The following is a 13504-nucleotide window of genomic DNA, read 5'->3' as shown; positions in this document are numbered from 1 at the left end:
GTCCGGAAACTTCACGCCCATTACCTTTACAGGTGAAAGCTGCATGTGCTCCGGTCAAATATAAATAATGGTGTCAATACTGCCGTCTCAGTTTGAGCCAGAATCAGACCCAGAAAGCGGCAATGAAGAGAATCAAGCAGAACCTCCCCAAACACGGCTCTTACAAAACATTTCTGAATGGTACATTTTTTAATCATTATTATTCTATTCTACTATTATTATTATATATTATTATATAATGTATAATAATAATTTCGATACGCTGTTACTTGAAAATGCTACTGCTGTGCTTTTTAGCTTTTGAGATACGGTTTTCTCCTGATTAAATATTTAATATAACTGAATAAATGACTGAGTAATACCGTTTTTTAAAGTTATTGTTTTATGGATATAATGAACAACTGTTTATCTATTCAAAAAACATAGTTTACTCAGTGTATCGTTTTCTTTAGGTGTACATGTGGCAACTGTGTTAAAATGCCAACGTGAAAACATCTGATAACAGCAGCTGAAGTTTTCTGTTGCAATTACATATCATTTTTTGAACTTTATACACGTTTGTCTTATACACACAAAATAGCAAAGAACTAACTAGCTACAAACAGCGTTGGCATTGGTTTACGTTCTTGAGAAATTACGTCATAAAGTATACATGGAAAATACATTTACAAAATTAGTACATAATTTCAAATTCAGGTCCAAAATGTTTGTACGCATTTGTCATAGACACACGAAATAGAATAACTAAGTGGCTACTAAAGCCAGCGCTGGCATTTGTTTACGCCCTTGATAAAAACTAAACAGCTGTCTAAAATTATACATGCAAATACATTTAAAATTATTAAGTCTTACTTACTGGTTGTGGCCCAACAACTGTTGCCTCTGGTTTTAAAGTTGGAACTGCTTCATGCTTTAGTAACAGTTTGTTGTTGAATCCGACATTGAATTCGTGGAGATTCTGGAAGCTGTCTTCCATAAAATGACGATGCAGTGCTGAAGTGCCAACTAGCCTCTCCCTATGGAGGATCCCTATACCACTCTACAGATAAAGCGTTGTGTATTTTTCGGTTCGCGTACCTACCCAAAGTGATAAGATAAAATAAAATTCTGCATCAAAATTTATAGACAAGTAGTTTGTTTAGGCATGGTTTGTAAGGAATTACAAACATGCACACATATATTCAAACGCACATAACTATAGAATCAATTCTTAATGCACATGTGAACGCAATCATCGTCTATCACAGGTTCACGTTTAAAGTCTGTTTAGAGAGAACGGTGTCGTCTTAGCGGCCCCTAATTTAATAACAAATGATCATTTAGACAGAAGTGAATCAATCAAAACTAACTTTAGCTGGAAAAAACATTTTTCAAGAACCACTATAAAACCAAACCAATCTCTGTTACCTTAAATTATATGTTTATCTCTGTAAAGCTGCTTTGAAACAATCTACATTGTTAAAAGCGCTATATAAATGAGGATGACTTGACTTGACTAAAATGCGCAGCACAGAGAGCTAAATCAAGATTGTAATTTTCTGGAACATAATCAAACATAAATTGTATCTATTGTTGACGAACTACAGCGTCCGTAGGAAGCCCGAACACAGAAGACCTGACAGCTGGGTGAAAATAACACACTTTCGACGGCATGGCTACTGATCTCCATTATAACTCTTCATCTTCGATAAAGAAATATGGCCATGGCCCCTTTTTTCAATATTCCGGAGGGAGTGTTGATTATGGATTAGTTACGTATAAAACCCGGGAAGTATCTCGTTGTAGTCCCATTCGAGTCGTTTTTGTAGGCATTAAACTTCCTGATTTTTAAAAGACGATATCTCTGCTCACGTTGAACTTTCAGCGCAGCAACTTTGCAGGTACTGTTCATGCACCAACAGCAACATTACACACTATTTAAAATGAAAAAAGTGAAATCGCAATCAACCACTGACGGACACAGAATCCTTCATGCTCGTGTACACACTGTGTGTGTGTGTGTGTGTGTGTAACACTCTTTCTGCTCTGCCCCTTTAACTCTATTATTACTAAAATCACACAGTGCCACCTGTCGTGACAGAGGGAATGTGCAGGTGCATCAAGGTATAACAGCAAAGGTGTTTACAGTTGAAAGGCTTAATAGTCACATTCAAATTTATAAACCGAGCTCATTATTTTCGTGAAAGAAAATGTCTATAGTAAGCTATATAGAAACAGTAAATTAAAAAAAAAAAAAAAAACACAATTTACAGATTTTTAAATTCTCAAAAAAATGAATAGAACTGTATAAAAAACTGTTCATCATTATTCATAAACAACTTTAAACAACATGTTGCTGATAGATTAATTATTTATGACCTCACATTAATAGGGAATATTTTCAATTTATTAAATATTGAACATATGATCAAATAATGTAATTACATTGCAGGACTGTTTACAGCATCTAAAAATAAAATGTCTCTATAAATATTAAAACAATGAATTAATGTAAGCAATAGGTTACAATAGAGGGATCAAGCTTCATGAATTGTCTTTACTGGCATACAGTGAGATTAGTTTGTGTTTATCTGTTCATCACATGCATTTGACTAGCCTGGTTAAAACCAAACCCTTCTCAGTCGTAACTCAGTCTGGGGAAGGTTCATTCACAGCTCATTTCCAAAAGGGCGTCACCAACGGACGTCACTCAAATGCCTCTGTAAGCATAGCATAGACCTTAAAACCAATCAGATCGATCGTCATCTTGTAAACCCGCCTCAACGTTTGTGATTGGTGCCTCGATTTGGAAAGATTGGAAATGATCTTGAATGGGCTCTTCGCCAGACTAACTTGCAGAGCAAATCTAAATTTGCCGGCAGTTCGTCTGGGTTTTCCCAGGCTAGCATTTGACATAATATCCTGAATCTTCACTGTTTATTTACACTCAATTCAAAAATGTTGTTGTTTTTTTTTGTCAGACTCATATCTCAGTGTGTTATAATGTTGAACATAATTAAAATATCATCACAAAATATTAGCATCTTGAAAGAACTGACACCCGTCTGTTTTACTGAAATATCTATTTTTTCACATGTTGAGGTTAGGCTCCCTAGGCTATAGGCTACATGACATGCGGAAGAATATAGTGGCCACAATATTTGACTAAAACTAAAACATTAATGCATTTGGCAGATGCTTTCATCCAAAGAGATTTATATTAAATTCAAGGTATACAATTGATATGTTCATGCATTCCCTGGGAATCGACCCCAGACCTTGGTGTTGCTAGTGCCATACACACTTGTGACTGAATAACAGTAGCCTAATGTTTGCTCAAACACTATTGCACATTAAATTTGCTATAGCTTAAACATTTATACTTACAATGAATTTATGAAAAGAGTTAAACCCTTTTTCATCAAGGCTCACTTTGAGATTGCAGGTCGCAGCACTGTTATGAAAACAAACTAATTAAGAAGAATTAAAAATGAAGGAAGACTGCAGTGCATCATGGGAAATTAGGGGTTGAAGTTTATCTTAAACTACTGAGTTATTAGCGAGGTCATTTGGTTATTAGTAAGCTTGAAGGATTGCTTAATGCCATGTCAGAGCTGAAAGGTATTTTCTTGGCAAGAAAATTACTCAATCAGCCAAATAAATACATATAGATGTACAAACCAGCCAGTAAGTTGCATTGGCAATGCCTGACAACATGTCACTTGATATAATTGATATTTGCTCCAATCAGACTGCAGGAAAGCAGTCAAGCACAGACTTCAGTGAACGAACAATGTAAGTCAGAGCATGAAAATGAATGAGAATTGGCTCTTTTAAAAGATTAAAGCAGCACTACAGCAGTAATAATTGTGTTTTATGCAGTCAAGTCACCTTTAATATAGAACTCACCATTCAAACACAGATCATATATTATGGGAGCCCGTCATAATACAGGTAATTATATGGATTTATTATTCAAATGTCTTCATTAAAAGGGTTAGACAGACATATCAGTTGAAATTGAAGATGTTGATCACTGAGATCTTCTCATTCAGGCTGTTTTTATCCACCAGCGGAGAAACTCCTTGAGATGAATGGGAATGCTAATGAACAGATCTCTCCTGCTGTTATAGAGCTCATAGAGATATATACCACATAAGATGGTCAAACGATGTTTAAATGGTTTTCTGTCATGTATTTATCTGATACACCACATTTGTAATGATATATTAGTGTTCCTGTACATTTGGTTAGTGCGACCTCTGCTGGTCACTATGAATGTTGTGTTTATCGTGCAATGTATAAGCCAAAATGAGTTTTTACGTGCATATGATAGTACGCATGGGTAGGTTAGGGTAGGTTTAGTAGTGGTAGTAGGGTACGTGCATATGATACGCTTGGGTAGGATTAGTCGTGTGGGGTGCGAGTGTATTAGCCTACACGCAATAAATGGCGTAGCCTATCAAATGCACACAAAAACTGCGTATCATATGCACGTAAAAACTCATTTTCGCGTATGTTACATTGCACGATAATACACAATGCTTGCAATAGAGACGCATTTATGTGAGAGCAAGATACAAAATAAAGTAGCAGTAAATTGGAGAGGAATCTCTCTCATCTAAACACTCGTGGTAATTTTGTATCATAAAGAGACAAAATTAAGTAACATTCTTAAATTGCAAAGATGAAAAGTGATCTCATAGGAATATGTTCAATAATAACGTTTTCCTGCTTATATCTCCTGTGAATCCCACAAAACATTTAACCATTTTGATCATGTTTAAAGTACCACCCCATTGTTTTAAACATCCAGGATACGCACACGAAAGGACCATTTTAAACAATAAACTGACACAAAGACAAATATATCATTCAATATACAATAAAATTTGAATGATCCTCCTTCTCCACGCTTGTAAACAATGGGACGGCCCTTCCGCCTATGTCCAGCGTGACCTTTCCAACGTGATCACGTAATGCCTGGAAATGAAAGAAAATGACCGATCGTTTCGCTAGATAAGACCCTACTCCTCAACTGGGATCTTGCAGAGCCCTTTGAAGCTCTTCAAAGTCCGTTGAAACTGCATTGATTTGGACTTCAACAATTGGTTACCGTTGAAGTCCATTGTGTGGAGAAAAATCCTATAATGTTTTCCTCGAAAAACTTCATTTCTTTTTGTTACGTTATGTGTATTTTTCCTCATGTTTTATGTATTTATATAAGATTTGTGTATGGGTTTTAGGTTACTGTTGATTCGATAACAGCCTGCCGGCGGTAATTGGATGATCAGCTGGCAGTCCTGTTTAAAAACCCCTCCTTCTCCGGTTGACAGAGAAGACTGTTGCGGCTTCGGGTCGGTCGCAATGGCGCGGACTTCCTGCCAGCCGTCAGATCAAACATAAATGTTGTCATGTTTCTTGTGGTTGTGTCATGTAGCGAGTGGTTATGTAGGAGAGACCTGCTCTTTTGTTTGGGGTAAATAGTCTTTTCCTATGTTTTTCTCGAAGAGCGTAGGTAGGGAAGTGTTGTTGTAGTTTCTTTCTTTTCTTTTTTTTTGTGTTAGGTTAGTTACATCGCCTTTTTATTTTTGTTAGATTGGGGCTTTTGTTTGTTATTTTGGGCCTTGGGTCTCTCTGACGAAAATGCCACTCTTTTGAGTTATATTGCTTTACTCCGTCTTCTGTGGATTAATTATAACTTTATTTTATTATTATTATTAGTATTATTATTCTTTTTTGTTGTTGTTTGGACCAGTGGTCCCCATTGATGAATGTGGTTTAAACTCTTGCTATCTTTTTCTGTGATAACTCTTAAATACAATAAATCTTGTTATAATTTATGTTGTTTATCTTCTTTGGTTCTTTCCTTTGGTCTGACGGCCTTGCTGGAAGCCTGTCGCATTTCTGCAGACTTCAACTTATTGCGTCTCATCCCTAGCGGACGTAATAAAATGGGGGCTCGTCCATTTCATCTGATTCGTTTGTAAGTGAGTCCATAATTTGCCTTGCTGGTGAGTACTTATTTTATTGTCTGATTGGTGGATTTTGTTATTCTGAATATGGAGTTTAGTATTGACACTTTTAAACAATCGCCTACGGTAGAGGCTTTACAAACCTGTCGTAAATCTAACTTAATTCTTCTCGCAGATTATTATGAGATATCTATATCTAAAGTAGCCTCTAAACAAGTTATCCGAGATGTGATACAGGAGAATTTGGTGTCAGATGGGGTGTTGAAGGTCTAAGCTGCTTATGCGGCGGACGAGTTAGGAACGGAGACTGTTAAAAATCCAATGTTAGAGCCAAGTCCATTGGTGGGTTTAAATACAACGGACCTTAAATTGGCGATACGACTTAAATAACTTGATTTGCAAGTTAAGCAACAGGAACATGATACTCAGCTTTTGCGCTTTAGACAGTGCGAACATGAGGCGCGCCGCGTTTCCACGGTGCCGCTCAGTGCACCACAACCTTCAATGACGTCTGTCCCCAGGGTTCCTTCTATTTCTCCTGCTTCACATTCTCCTGGTACGGGTGAATTTGGTATTAGTAGACAGATTCGTTTAGTTCCTTAATTTCGAGAAACGGAGATTGATTCGTACTTCAGTGCGTTTGAGCGAATCGCAGTCATGTTGCAGTGGCCAAGAGATATTTGGTCACTCTTGCTACAGTGTAAACTAACTGGTAAAGCTCCAGAAGTCTGTGCTGCTTTGTCTATTGAGGAGAGTTTAGATTATGATGTTTTGAAGGCATCGGTGCTTAGGGCATACGAGCTTGTTCCTGAAGCATACCGTCAGAAATTTCGTGGTCATTTAAAAGCCACCAATCAGACATTTGTTGAATTTTCCCGTGAAAAGGGATTTTTTTTTTTGATAAATGGTGCCAGTCCAGCAGGGTAAATGATTATGAGCAACTTCGCGAGCTTAAGTTATTGGAAGATTTCAAAACAACCTTACCAGACAAGATTGTTGTATATCTGAAATAGCAAAAAGTAAACACGCTCGCACATGCCGCTCTTTCAGCTGACGAATTCGTATTGACTCATAAAAATGTTTTTGTTTCGTCTGTGCGTCGTGAATTTTCCCAATTTGAAAAGAGTTCGAAGAATTTAACAACTGCGATGTCGAGTCAGGGTGAATTACGTGAGTGTTTTTATTGTCGTGAAATTGACCACCTCATTGCTGGTTGTCTAGTTTTAAAAAAGAGAAATCAGTCTGTTAATAAGGTTATGACTTTATCTTGTGTTTGTGTTATAATAAGTTATCTAGTTTACTGTATTGTCATTTTCCACTTTTCACGTGCCCAGCAACAGTTAGACCAATCAGCAATCCCCTTTGTTTCTCCACCAATCAGATAGTATCCACTAGCGTAATCCCTAACTATTGTCATTATGCACGTAACTTTCATCGGAGACACTCGCTCCATCTCCGATCCTGTATCTAGAGGGAAATATCTCTATTCTTCAGTTCTGCTTCATGCGTCCATGAGAATGTGAGTTTATGTAAATATTGTTGTCTGTTCCTTGCTTAGATTAATGTAGTATGTGTACTATTGCTTACATTTACTTTGCCTATCGATGTATGCATTATTGGAGCTAAATAACCAAACCAAATTTAGACTACATGATAGTTTCACTTCTTTGATGGTGTTTAGAGCGATTTCACTATGTTTATTTTGGATGTGCGCATCGTAGGCTTTAACTTTGATCACGCAACACCGGCGTGCGCTCTCTGCATGTTTTTCGGATGTGGCGCGATTTAACCCCTTCTCGGCCAAATGTTATAGTTTATTCTTTTTGGTGGTTTTCAGCCATTCAGGCGGTTTAATCATTTATGTATGTGCAGTTCAAGACAGTATTGTATGTGCCATTTGTATATGTACCAGTCGTATAGTATTTCACACTTTTGAGACATGTTTATTGTTATATTATAGCCTATTCATTGTAGTGATTTAGAAATCTTCTTTTCATACCTCAGTTGCATTTATTGTTACAATTGTGTATGAATAATTATTATTCATGAGTCCATCCTTTTTGTTTGTTTTAGAAACCATGAACGAAACTCCCATCTATATAAAACTGTTTCATTAAAGAGTGGCATGAGAGTGTAAAAGTCGTCTTCATTATTGTTCTGACCGGACAACCTGGGGAGATTGAGGATTTTGTATCAACCCTAAGTACAGTCCTTCTCAGAGGTCACAAGTTTGGGTCTCCTTCCCGACACCTCCTTTATATGGTCCTTCGAGCCGGATCTTCAGTTTCCTCAGCTCTACAATGGATCACACTCGTCCGCGCCGTGATATCCGCCGGCCTCGCTACCTCGATGACTTCCTGGTGAATATCCCGCCACGTCGACTTTCTTCTCTCACACTCCATGGCCACTCCAACGAGGGAGCAGCTTTTCAACCTCCTGCTCCAGTCATCACTCCAGATCAAGTTGGACCTGCGCCTCAGAACCTCAGCTCCGAAGCAGTCATGTCAGCTTTGCAGGAAATGAAAGAGGAAAATAACCAGCTCAGGTGTGATATGCAAAGCCTCTTCAATTCTCTCTCTCTGAGATCAGCGCCTCAGCCTCAACACCTCAATCCAAGGCATTCTAGTCAGTTTGAGGACAGCTCCACTTCATATATGCCTTATCAACTTCCTGAGAGAACATCCACTCCTAATCGCAATATTCAAGCAGTAGTGGATGATCTTCCGCCCTGGCCTGACGCTGTACCAATTCCTCTCTGGAGCGAGCCTCTACCTCCTCCACCTCAAGCTGACGTGCCGCTACCGCCTCCGCCGCCTCCGGTGTCATATTTACCTTCATATGAGGCAGGGATTCAGTCCACTCCAGCGTATGTAGAGCCGTATACTCTCCCTTACAATACATACTCTGTGGAGGGGACATACAGAGGGCCAAAGCCGGACATTCCATGTTTCACACATGATGATCCACGTCAATATGCCCGCCTCAAGATAGCGCTTGACAACCTCTTGCCCAGAGATGCAACTGAGCGGTTCAAATACCAAATACTAGTTGATCACCTCAAGTTCGAAGACGCGCTCCTTATTGCAGACTCCTACAGTAATAGTCCAACTCCCTACTCGAAGACAATGGCCTCACTGACTGAAATGTATGGGCAACCTCACAAACTAGCCCTGCAGCGCATCAATGAAGTCCTGGCCGAGCCTCCAATCAGGAGTGGGGACAGTCGAAGTTTTCGCCTCTTCGGCCTCAAAGTCAGAGCTCTGGTCGGTATGTTGGACCAACTAGGCAAGGAGGGCAAGGCTGAGCTGGATTGCGGGTCACACACTTCACGACTTCTGTCCAAGTTGCCGCATGAACTCAGAGCGCAATTCAAGCGTTACATAGACCCCATCCGCACTCCGATGCCTACTTTGGTGCACTTCTCTAATTGGCTTGAATACGAGGTTCGCGTTCAGGATGAGGACTATCAACCTTACCATTCACGGTCTCCACGAGACGAACACCAGAGATGCTTCAAGCCCAAGTTGCAGAAGTCCAGTGCACGCCCTACCACCGTTTTGCTTGGCTCTGATCCTTCTCCTAAGTCACCTGAGTCTGCATCACAAGTTCGACCTCACGTCAGCACTAAACTTGAGAAACCTAAGAAGTATTGCCCCTTTTGTGACAATATTCAACATTACTTCAATCAGTGTCCAGAGTTTAAGAAGTTTTCCACTGATCAGAGAGTGTCATGGATCAAAACTGGCATGCGCTGCTGGAGATGTGGCAGAAATCACCTTGCTGCTCAGTGCTATCTCAAGGCTAAGTGCCAGCAGTGTAATCAGACACACCTTGATATACTGCATGAGGTCAACACTTCTGCAACAAAATCAGCCCATTCAACAGCAGCGATTGGACAACCAGCTACCTATTACCTTGATCCAGACCTTAGGAGTAGCTGTGTATTGCTGAAGATGGTCAAAGTTCTTCTCCACAATGGCAAACACAGACTAGAGACGTACGCCATTCTCGACGATGGCTCTGAACGCACCATTTTGCTTCACAATGCCGCTCAAAAGCTACATCTCAAGGGACAGAGTGAGGATTTGGCGCTCAGAACTATCCGTCAAGACGTCAAGACTGTTTCAGGAAAGTCAGTGTCATTCTCCATATCCTCATCTGCCCACCCTCAGAAACAATTTCGCATCCACGGAGCCTTCACTGCAGCAGGGCTTGGCCTTTCCAAGCATTCTCATCCCGTTGAGGCCCTACGGAAAACGTATCGTCATCTGAGAGGCCTACCGCTACAATCAATCAGCCAAGCGCAGCCACTTCTCCTCATTGGTTCAGACTACCCCCATCTTCTCTCTCCAGTTGAGCCTGTGCACCTAGGTCCACCAGGGGGCCCCGCAGCATTGAAAACTCGTCTCGGCTGGACTCTGCAAGGGCCTGCCAAAGTCCTGCTGCACCAGACCTCCACCCCCCAGTGTCTACATATTAGCACTCCCACTTCCTCTACTGACCTTCTCAGTCACGTGTCCAGATTATGGGAGATGGACATTCTTCCCTATCGGAATGAAAAGCTCATCACCAGGTCAAAACAGGATAATGCGGCCATCAAACTGCTGGAGGAGAAGACAGTCAGAGTTAACATCGACAACGTGCAGAGATACGCCACCCCACTGCTCTGGAAGGAAGGTCTTCCTCCTCTCAGTTCCCCTAAGGAAGCTGTCCTGAGTCACCTACGAGGCACAGAGAGTCGTCTCGCCAAAGACCCAGTCAAGGCTGCATCATACAGCCAAGAGATCAATAAATTGGTGGATTCGGGTTACATCAAGAAGCTCACATCACCTGAAGATCAGAGCAGGCAATCATGGTATATCCCACATCACATGGTCCATCACAATGGCAAAGACCGCATCGTCTTCAACTGCTCATTCACCTTCCAAAACACCAGCCTGAATGAACATCTACTTCCAGGGCCAACCCTAGGTTCCAGTATCCTTGGTGTCCTGCTCCGTTTCAGGCAATATCCCACTGCGGTGAGCAGCGACATTAAGGGCATGTTTCATCAGGTCCGCCTCCTGTCTGAGGATCAGCCCTTCCTACGCTTCCTCTGGAGGGACATGAACCGCAGCAGCAAGCCTGACGTCTACCAGTGGCAGGTGCTCCCTTTCGGCACCACCTGCAGTCCCTGCTGCGCGACCTTTGCCCTCCAAAGGCACGTCATTGAGCACAGCAGTCTTGATGAAGATACTCGGCTTTCAGTGGAGAACTGTTTTTATGTAGACAATCTTCTTCAAAGTTTCCCATCCATCTCAGAAGCAAAGCAGCTTGTCTGCAAACTTCAGACTCTGCTCCAATCAGGTGGCTTTGAGCTGCGTCAGTGGGCCACCAACGTTCCAGACATCATCAGTCATCTGCCACCTGAACTCAAATCCGAGAGCAGAGATCTGTGGCTATCAATGGAGGGTGCAGATCCCCCAGAACGGACCCTCGGGCTGCACTGGCACTGCAGAACAGATACTCTCACCTATCGCCTTCGCCACACAAAGCAATCTGAGCCCACGATGCGCAACATTTACAGAGTCCTAGCTCAACAATATGACCCTCTAGGGCTGCTCATTCCCTACACCACTCGGGCCAAAATCCTGGTGCAGAGCCTCTGGGGAAAGAAACGGGACTGGGACGATCCTCATCTTCCTGAGGATCTGCTCCAGCTGTGGCAGACGTGGGTGAGTGAACTTCCATTACTTCCTAACATTACTGTTAAACGTTGCTATGTCCACTTAGACACTGACCTCCCAGCGGCCTCCCAGAGCCTCCACATTTTCTCAGATGCTTCAGAGAGGGCCTACGGATCGGTCGCCTACCTGCGTACTGTCAGCGCCGATGATAATGTCCAGGTAGCGTTCCTAGCGGCCCGTTCCCGTGTTGCTCCTGTCCGCCAGCAGTCCATTCCGAGGCTGGAACTCTGCGCTGCCCACCTCGGAGCTCAGCTTGGTGCAGTCCTGAAACGAGAGCTCACAGTCTCCATCTCCTCCGTCACCTACTGGACCGACTCCACCACCGTATTGGCTTGGTTGCTGTCTCCTTCCTGCCGCTACAAGGTGTTCGTTGGTGCCAGAGTTGCGGATATCCAGGAATTAACTGAGAGCCGCTCATGGCGCTATGTCCACTCCAGTGAGAATCCTGCTGACGATATAACTCGCGGACTGACCCTCTCACAGATCGAGAGTCACAGCCGCTGGAGATCTGGACCTGCCTTCCTTCATGAAAGGGAGTCAACCTGGTCTTCCTGTCCAGACATTACATGCCCTGATGATTCAATAGAGCTGCGTAAAGCCAAGTTCTGTGGCGTCATCTCTACTCCCCCTCATCCAGCTTTACCTGACACTAGCCAGTTTAACAGCTTCCAAGAGCTACTGGAAGCCACAGTTCGAGCATGTCACGGGGCGGCCACAGACTCTAAACCCACAGCTGAGTCTTTCAGACAAGCTGAACTCTCTCTCTTCAGACAAGTGCAAAGTGACTGTTTTCCAGAGGAGTTTGCTCTCATCTCCTCCCAAAAGCCCATTCCATCCAGCAGTAGGCTTATCACTTTGGCCCCAGAATACGACCCAGGGACTCAGTTAATCCGTGTCGGGGGCCGACTAAGACACTGTGAATCCCTCAGTTCAGACAATTTGCATCCCTTCGTCTTAGACCCTCATCATCCCATCACAAAGTTGATCATTGCTGATTACGACAGCAAGCTTGCACATCCAGGCCCTGAGAGAGTCTTCGCCGAGCTACGCAGAAGGTTTTGGATCTTGCGAGGCAGAGAGGCTATCCGCAAACAGCAACACCGCTGTCCAGAGTGCCGCAAGTGGCGCAGCCAACCCATTATCCCCAAAATGGCCGACCTCCCGCCTTCCAGTCTAAGGTTACACCATCCAGCTTTCTACTCAACTGGTATGGACTGCTTCGGTCCTTTCGTCATTAAAATAGGGAGGCGCAATGAGAAGCGATGGGGCATAATATTCAAATGCCTCACCACACATGCAGTGTACCTAGATCTGTTGGCCAGCATGGACACTGACTCGTTCCTCATGAGTCTACGCCGTTTCATCTCCAGACGGGGAAAGCCTCACGAATTGCTGTCCGATCAAGGTACAAACTTTAAAGGTGGCAGCTCAGAACTTCAAGAGGCCTTCAACTCCCTTGCCCCAGCTCTGCAGTTACAACTCGCTAGCCAGCAAATCCATTTCCGCTTCAACCCACCTAGTGCCCCTCATTTTGGTGGTTCCTGGGAGCGAGAAATCCGCACCATCAAGTCAGCGCTGCATGCCATACTGGGATCACAAACGGTCACCGAGGAGGTCCTCAGAACCATCCTTACAGAAGTGGAGAGCATTATCAACTCCAAACCGCTTGGTTACACCTCTTCTGATGTGGCAGACCCAGATCCAATCACTCCAAATGTGCTGCTGATGGGGCGGCTGGACCCATCTACTCCGCAGGTTGTTTACTCAGGGACAGAGCTCCTCAGTCGCCGCAGATGGCGACACTGTCAGGTCTTAGCGGATCAG

This window comes from Siphateles boraxobius, unplaced genomic scaffold (genome assembly GCF_051911475.1).
Source record: "Siphateles boraxobius isolate OS27281-9 unplaced genomic scaffold, OSU_SipBor_1 22, whole genome shotgun sequence".
Taxonomy (NCBI): domain Eukaryota; kingdom Metazoa; phylum Chordata; class Actinopteri; order Cypriniformes; family Leuciscidae; genus Siphateles; species Siphateles boraxobius.
Note: the sequence above shows the minus strand (reverse complement) of the source record.